This window comes from Marmota monax, unplaced genomic scaffold (genome assembly GCF_021218885.2).
Source record: "Marmota monax isolate L192 unplaced genomic scaffold, Marmota_monax_Labrador192_F-V1.1 WCK01_AAM20220418_F8-fsc00097, whole genome shotgun sequence".
Classification (NCBI taxonomy): Eukaryota; Metazoa; Chordata; class Mammalia; order Rodentia; family Sciuridae; genus Marmota; species Marmota monax.
The window spans coordinates 4,445,209-4,453,758 of record NW_026694162.1 but is presented as its reverse complement, the minus strand read 5'-3'; the positions used below and the strand labels follow the sequence as shown (position 1 = coordinate 4,453,758).

Genomic DNA, 8,550 nt, shown 5'->3' with positions numbered 1-8,550 from the left:
AAAACCCAACTTTTTGAAAAAAGTCAACAAAATCCATATTTTCAACAATCAATATAAATAAACTACAAATCCAGAATTGAGAGAGAGAGACAGAGAGACAGAGAGAGAGAGAAAGAGAAAAGTTACTAGACATGTGTTCTGACTAGAATGATCTGAGTTCCAGTCTCAGCTTTCCCACGTACTGATCACTGGAACTTAGGCAACTTGTCAGCTTCTCTGAGCTCAGTTTAATTACATCTGAAATGATTATAATTATCTCACTGAGCTTTTGAGAGGACTAATTTAATACACAAAGACTGCTTAGAACAGTGGTTTAAATAAATGTATACTACTGTTGTATCTATCTGTAGGTTTAGCTTGCACATAGATATAGTGATCACCAAAACACTGGAAGATACACAGTGGAGGACTGAGTCTGTGTGCTGCCTGCCCTCTGTGAGCACAGGCAGGAAATAATAAGAGGTGGTGGCTACCCTACTATACACACCTATCCTCCTCTGTAGTTAGTCACCTGTGAAATGACTCAGTGCCTCCAGGCCAGGCACTGTGCTGGGTATGATGATACATATGTTATCTCACTGAGTGAATTAGAATCCCCTCAGAGTGACATTTTCTCAAACATTTTATATATTACCATTTGGACTGAAAAACAGCAGTTCATGAATCTGATTTTTCTGAGTTGAAAGTTAACACAAATGTCTAATAAGAGAGAGGTTACCAGCCTAGATGTTGACAAGACTTGAAGCTCTCATCTCTACTCTGGTTTTACTATAGAAGTCCAAAGACATCCTATATTCTAAACACAGGTGTAGCTCCTGCATCATTCATTCACTCAAAACGTATTTACTGAGGGCCCACCTTGTGCAGGGCACTCCTGCAGATTCTTGAGATCGATCACTAGTCCAAACAGGAGAAAATGTCAATGCTCATGCAACATATGTACTACATTATTAGGAAGACACAGAGAACATGGACAATTCATGTAAAGTAACTTATATAGGTATTTGGAAATAAAATTTCCAATTTGACTGGTAAAAAATTTCATTAGTTTGTCTCTACTTTGTGACAAACTATTCTTCAGTCAGTAATCACCTTTTCTCTCTGGTAACCCCTACATTCACGGTCAATACATACCTCAGAACTCTAAGTATTCTGGAAATCATCTGGTTCAAACTTCTCATTCTATAACTCTGACAATTGAGACCTTCCAAATTAAGAGGACTTGGCTTAAAACTTCAGAGTGAATGGCTGCCTTTGGCAGATATGTTTACCAATAATAGATTTCTTGTAAAAATTAGGTAAAACTTGAGTCCTCAATTAAAGGACTCAACTACAAGATCATCTAATTCATGATGATTTTGTAGTTGAGTCCTCTAATTGAGTTTATTTATAATTCTATTTATACGACATAGTACTTACATAAGTTAGAAATGAGTTTAAATGACAGCAAACACCAATGCAGCAGTCATTGATTTCTCTTTCATGTGAAGGAAACATGGAGATGGGTGACTCTGGGATAGCATGGCAGCTCTACAATATTCATGATGCAGTCCCTTGCAGCTCACTCTGCACCATCCTTGGAGTATGCCATTGTTCTCATGTCCAGGTTGGCTCCTGTAGCCATCATATCTTTGATCTAGACAGCCTGGTAGTGGGATGGGAAAAAAGGGGCAAAGTGTGTTGCCACGGTATTGGTGTCTATGAGGGCTGATCAGAGAGGCAGCTTCATTAGGAGTGAAAGAAAATAAGGCATTTATTTCAGGGACCTTCCAGAACTAGGTTATTGAACGGCTGTTTGGCTCTGTATATGATAATCCTGCTGAGACAGCAGGGCAGGCAGTCATGAAGGAAAGATGGACATTGTCAAGGTGAGTTTTGTGAGTCAATGCAGGTAGGTTATAGTCCCCAGACATTAAGTCTAAACTAATCTGGGTTTGCTGTGAAGGTATTTTTGTGGATGTAATCCATTGACTTTTAAATAAGGAAAATGATATGGGTGGGCCTGATGCAATTAGTTGAAAGGCCTTAAGGGTAGAACAGAGGCTTCCCAGAAAGCAAGGAATCTTTGCTTGTGGACAGCAGCTTCAGCTTATGCCCAAGAGTCCAGCCTGCTTTGTCTGACAGCCTTCCTTACAGATATTACACTTGCCTGGCCAGCTCATACAACCACACACACACACACACACACACGCACACACACACACATATCTATTTATATATCTCTACCACTTCTAGTGCAACACTGACTTGTAAGCTATGATGTTATTGGGAAGGACACCCTGGAACCCACAAGAACAAAGTGAAATCTGCATTAGTCCCTACCTCTCTCCAAGCCTCCAATTTCAATGCTGTTGGGGACCTGGAGGAGAGGCTGGTACCCTCTGTCATGGAGCTAACATACTCCTTGTCAACAAGCTGCAGAAGTCAAGAAGGAAATCCAGAAGGACATGCTAAAGACCTTCTGCTGTTTCCTTGAGCCACAGGGCTATGCAGGGTGTGTGGCCACAACAACAGCTGACTCTACATGGAACTTGCTAGTACAAACGTGGCTCCGATATTGTGTACACGTCTCTCGTGGCCCAAAGTTCAGAACCATCCAGGGAAGATCATTCTGGGAATCACTGTTCCAATTAAGTTAGGGGGACACAGTAGAGAGCCTCCACAGCTAAGTATCTTTGGAAAGGTTTCTTGGAATCTTCTACAAAACACCACCACCTTTTATAGCTCCTAAGTCAGAACTAAATCACATAATTACACCTGGCTACAAGGTAAAAAAATCAGAAGTTCTCTTCTACAGAGGGAAGAATGAAGACTGGAGCACAAAAATAGCCCTCTCTACCTCCTTACGGGATCCAGTTCCTATCTTCTACAGTCTAACTTTTTAGGAAGGGAAATAAGACACTAGATGAACCTGTATTGAGTTTTGCGTTTTCAGCTAAGTAGAAATACTTTCCCTTCATAGTCCCTTGGAAAACTTCTCTGAGTGTTTTTATGATTAAAGAACTTTCCATATATCAGAGCGTTATCCTCAGGACAGCTGTGAACCACTATAAGTGGGAGATTCTTTACCCTGGGTGTCCGCAGTATTTTATATGGATTAGCAGTAGGACTTCTTAAAGGCCTTTTGGGGAGCTGTTTTCTTTCCCTGGAAGAAGAGAATGCAGAGTGATGACCAGGGGCCTCCCTTATACAAGCAGTGACTTGGGGGATCTGCTTTAGTACATTGAAAAGGAAACTAATTTATCGTGTGGATTTACATAGATAAAGATTTTATTTCAGTGCCCCTTTGTACAAATTCATCTAAATCAACTCCAGTTCATATTTGTGCAGCAATGATATTTAATGTTTATTGAGCTTTACCACAGACCAGGCACTAGTCTAAGCAATTCAAGCACATGTCCATATTTAATCTCACAAGAACTCCATGTGGTATCACTATTACTCACATTTGACAGATGAAGCATGCATAGTAAAGTAAATTGACAAAATCACTTAAACGGGGAGGATGAGGGGTAGGATAGAGCTCCAGAGCTTTTCTCTTGCATCTCCCAGATGGATATCTGCAGCTTGACATATCCCAGAAACACTGTGTTCTGCACTGTCTTCTTACTAGGGTAGAAAAGTGAATTTATGAAGGGAAAATACTGCAACAAGGGACCCACACAAAAGGGGCCTCTTCCTAGCCCACAGATGATTGGAAAGTTAAACTAATTAGAAGCTGCACTGAAGGCTGATTCTGATTAAATAGTTAAATACATAATACCCTTCCAGGACACTGAAGTCAGCCCTAAGAGAAAAACCAGGAGACTGGTAGGAAAAGGATAGGGAAGGAGGGAAGACCTCCAGGGACACTTGTCTGTTGGTCTCTCAGCTTCCACCCACACCGATTTGGACAGCAGGGACCTAGGTGTGTTCTGTGAGCATTCATGGAAGCTGCGGGGGCTCAGCATATGACAGGGGCTCAATAATGTTTTAGGAAGGACTAATTGTTGGAAGGGGCTTCAGAGCAATGTGTCAGTTTAGAACCTTCTAGATAGGTACAGTGTGCTCCATTGTATGCGGAACACAGGACTCCAGAGCAGATTTTGTTTTGTTTTGGTGTCATCAGGATCCACTGGGGCTTGGAACCCCTATGTGGCACCATGACTGGGCCCACTTCTCAGGCAGGTTTGGTGTGGAAGTTTGACAGAAGCCACCCAACAGTGCTTATGCAGTGAGATAGCTCTGAGATTGCCTGGTAAGCAGGCAATCAGATGCAGAGGATGCAGTTTTTCATTGCTCTTAAATTCACCTCATAACTCTTTGTGGCCACGTGACTGGCAGGGCAAGCCCCAGACAGGTGGAGTGTTGCAGAAAATATAAAATGAGCCAGAAGCTTGTAAGTCCATGGAGGGTTGTTTTTCCTTTTTTCCCCAGCATCTAATAAACAAAGGGGTCCCGGCATAACAAACTGCCAGCCTGCATTCACCTCTTGTCTCAAAATTCCTCTTGGCTCCCCGATCTTTTGTGTTTTCAGTTTGGAAATGGTATATTGGAAAGACAGACTGAACAGTGGCATTCAAAATCCAAAGGCTAGAGACATTTCTGCCATTCACAGAATTTATGAAAATCCCTTGTCTCCGGAAGGCTCGAGCTCAAAATGCTCAGCGCAACCCGCGCGTTCCCTGCAGCAGCTGGAAGTGGAGCTATAAATAGAGCGGGGAGGGAAGCGCCCTCCGGAGGGGGAGCGGGCGGGAGATTCCCGGCTCTCCCCTCCGCCGCCCCCGCCGCCGCGCGCTCTTGGTTGGGGAAGCCGACCGGCGGGCGCGCAGCCTTAACCCTTGCAGCGCCGGGCAGCTCCCTGCAGTACCGGTCAGGGCGTGATGCATAACACCGGGAAAAGGGAATCCAGACAGGTTTCTAACCTTGTGTTGCAACACCCAGGATCTGCGATTTCTGTTCTCTGAAGCTCTGATTAACACACCTGGAAAATCTTAACATGCGCGCGCGTGTACACACACACACACACACACACGATGGAATTTATTCCATAGCATTTTTTTTTTAGAAGCTTAAATCCAAACCTTAAAACCAAAATCATCCCCAAATTTGGTCTTGGGAATAATGTTGGCTTTCACAGTGTTGGCACAGGGTTCCCCCTCCCGCCGCCCCTGTGTTTTATGCTGCTTAAGGACAGTTTTCTCCCAAAGGAACTATTAGGGGAAATGGTGTGGGGTGTGTGTGTGTGTGTGTGTGTGTGTGTGTGTGTATGTGTGTGTGGTGCGCGCGCGCGTGTTTTCTTTTTGGCGCATGCACACCCTCGGTAGCCTCAAGGTCGGCAATACCCTGAGCCTTCGCGGGCCCCCCAGCCGACCCTGTACCTTCCAGCCAGCCAAGGACTCCGGAAGGAGGGAGTCCCCGGTCCCGGCGGGGCGTCCTGAGACTAGGTTCAGTTTTTAGCACGGTCGGTACTGAAGCAAGGCAAGTGGGAGCTGGGTTCCCCGAAGATTTACTTGTATCACCGCGAGTGGGAAGCGGGGGCCTGGCTGGTTCCAGCCGCGCCCCCCGACCGGTGCCCGCACCCAGGGGCACCCCCGCCAGCTTTCCGCGCCCCGGACCCGGGAGGAGGGGGTGTGCGGTGCTCCCTGGCAGCGAGCTGTCACGGAATTTGACACCCGAGTGGCAGCTGGTCCCGGCCAGGACTCCTGTCCTTCTCAAATGGAAACACTTTCTCCCAGTGAACCTACCGGAATTCTCCGAGGAATCGCACTTGGGCTTTGCCCCCTGGCGCATTTAACCAAGGCCGCATTTACCACTTTGAGGCGAGGAATTCTTCAAATGGAGCGGGGTTCCTGGTTGCAGAACAAGGTAAGCTCGCGACGAAGGTGACATTGTTTGGGGGCTACAGATTTAGTGGGAACAAGTCTCCCCCAGGCAAGATGGTGAAGTTTGCCCTGGGGCTTCCCTCCCCCCACGCCAGGCCTCAGGTCCGCTGCAAAGTCTCTTCCTGCTCTGCCTTTCCCCCCACCCCCGCCGGGGCTCCTACCTTAAAAAGAGAGATTCGGGAGTGGGTGGGATTCCCTGAAGCTCTTACTTTTATCATGGTAACGTTCTACACTGAAGGTCAAGGCTGTAGCATGACCTGAAGTTTCCCAGTCTCCCCATCGTCCCTTGCCTTATTTCTCAGCTCCTCTTTCCGTATCTGATCTACTTTTATTCTTTGCCATCCCTCTTTCTAACTTCCCTTTCCTTTGAAAATGTGGATCAAAATAAAAAGAGAGGTCGCGAGTGTTGTGATTCTTGTGTAATGCAATGCTGGGGTTAGAGGGCACATGGATGGATGGTTTATGAGCATTTATTTATCACATATGGTGGAGTACCTACTCTGCTGCTGCTCAGCTGCCTTCAGGTTTGGGGTCAGGGGACTATTTCTTGGAAATAAATTGCGCCGGGAACTACCCCCTCCCCCCCAACATGCTTCTCTGTCTTTCTCTTGACCATAGGAATGTGTATCTGTAACAACAGAAGGATGCAGAACCTGAGGAGAGAGAGCTCATTAGGTCCAGCCTGGCTTGGTTTATGCGCTCCAGTCATTGAGTATAACAAAACGACATCTTAATAATAACAACTGGCACTTATTGAGCACTTGCTATGTTTGTGATGTTATCCTAAGAACATTACAAATATTAACTCAAATGTGAAACCTCTTAAGCACCCCCATGAAATAAGTACTGTTATCTCTCATTTTGTAGGGGAGGCAATCTGGGAATAGGTGATTGAAGTAAGTTGTTCATAATCATAGTTAGTGGGGGAGCTGAGATTGAAACGCAGAGTGTCTGACTCTAGAACATAACTCGGTTCATTGCGTATCTCTGTTATTCATATATGCATATCTCTGCTATTCATATATGCATCTACCCACTCTGCTTGGTACTGTTCTAGGCTTTGGAGATGGAACAGTGAGTGAACCAAGACAGTCAAGATCTTGTATTCTAGTTACAGGCGACCAATTATACATTAATGAACTGTGTAGATAACATCAGAGAGTGGTAGATATCATAAAGGAAGGAGAACAGAGTAATGCGCTAGGAAGGGTGACCTCCACCTGGAGAATGGTAAGAGAAGTTCTCTTTGTAGTGGGATATTCAGGCTGGACCTTGAAGAATTTAGGAGGAAAAAAAATACAAATTAATCAATGAACACAAGAACTGATGGTGATTGCCTTTAGTAATCATGGAATTGCAAACCAAGGCCACAGTGAGATATCTTTCACATGCATTTAGTTGGCTCCAAATAAAAGTTTGACAATGTCATTTCATTGAAGAGGTTGTGAATCTAAAGGATCTTCAAACATTGCTGGTGGAAGTATGAATTAGAGCAGTGACTTTGGAACACAGGTGGACGTTATAGCCTAATGTGATCATTGGTGTACCTGTTATCCAACTGTTTAGCTAGTTTCTTGCACATTCTCAGCAGGAGACATGTACATGAATATGCATAACATTACAGTTCCTAGTAATGAAAACCTAGAAGGAACTCCAATGCCTCTGACCAGAGAGAGGAAGCAATAGTGCATTGGTGCCTCTGGGGCTGGGGGACTATTATACAACCATAAAAAATGAATAGAGTAAGTGACATATAACAATATAATTAGTTCTTTACAATGTAATATTAAGTGAAAAGTCTAAAATATTGCATGAAGCATGGTAGTTTTATATTAAAAGCTACTAAAATACCCAACTATTTAAGAATATATAAAAACACATACATACATATTATAATGTTATATAAATAAGAAAGTAAGAGAATGATGATCATGAGATTTGTGATTATGGTTTGCTTAATGAGGAGAAGCCAGAGGACTATCTGGTTGATTAGAGGCAAGCCGTTGGCAAAGCCTGAGCCAAGTTTTGGTTGGTAGGGCCAGGTATTCCTACTACGTTATTCAAAACAACTGGTAGTATGACAGGCCACATGTGGACTAATGATGAGAGTATATGATGAACTAAATATTAAGATTAACTCAGTTCTGCGCATGGTGGTCTGAAGTGGAGAGCAGAAAGGAAGGAATATACTGGAGGTAGATGCTTTAGCTGGGGGGAATGGAGCTGGATGTTATAAGGAGGAGAAAAGCAGCCAGAGTAAGGATGGACCAGCAGAGGTGAACTGGGACCAGATCACGCAGAAGAACGGAGGGTTTTAAAGAGGAAAGTGGCCTCACTGGTCTTGAGGCTTTAAAAGACTGCTCTGGCTGCTGCGTGAAGAAGGGACAATGGGAGTGGCTATCAGGAGGCCCCTGCAGTAGGAGAGGGGAGAAGATGCTGGCAGGACTGCGACTGTGTTTCTGCAGGTTATTTACTGCACAGGGTGCCCAGCCTGGGGGTTAGGTCACTGAAAACCCAGCCGGTGTTCCTCCATCAGCAAACGTCCTAGTGCCCGGCGGTGAAGGGCTAGAGGAAGGGCACAGTTTTCAAATGGCACAGAGAGCTCTGTAGGCCCGCAGGAGCCTGAAGGTGGGTCAGGGCGGTGAGGGAGGACTTGAAGAGAAGTGGATGATCAGGACCTTTTCTG

The 8,550-nt window shown here is 44.8% G+C and overlaps 1 protein-coding gene across 1 annotated transcript in view; it reads left to right on the top strand.

The window, feature by feature from the left end:
• The first annotated feature begins 5,312 nt into the window (after positions 1 to 5,312).
• Positions 5,313 to 8,550, top strand: part of Kcnn2 (potassium calcium-activated channel subfamily N member 2) — a 422,891-nt gene continuing 419,653 nt past the window's right edge. The window contains exon 1 of the mRNA XM_046465845.2: positions 5,313 to 5,847. The gene's annotated coding sequence lies outside the window, so the exon portion shown is untranslated. The remainder of the gene's footprint in view (positions 5,848 to 8,550) is intronic.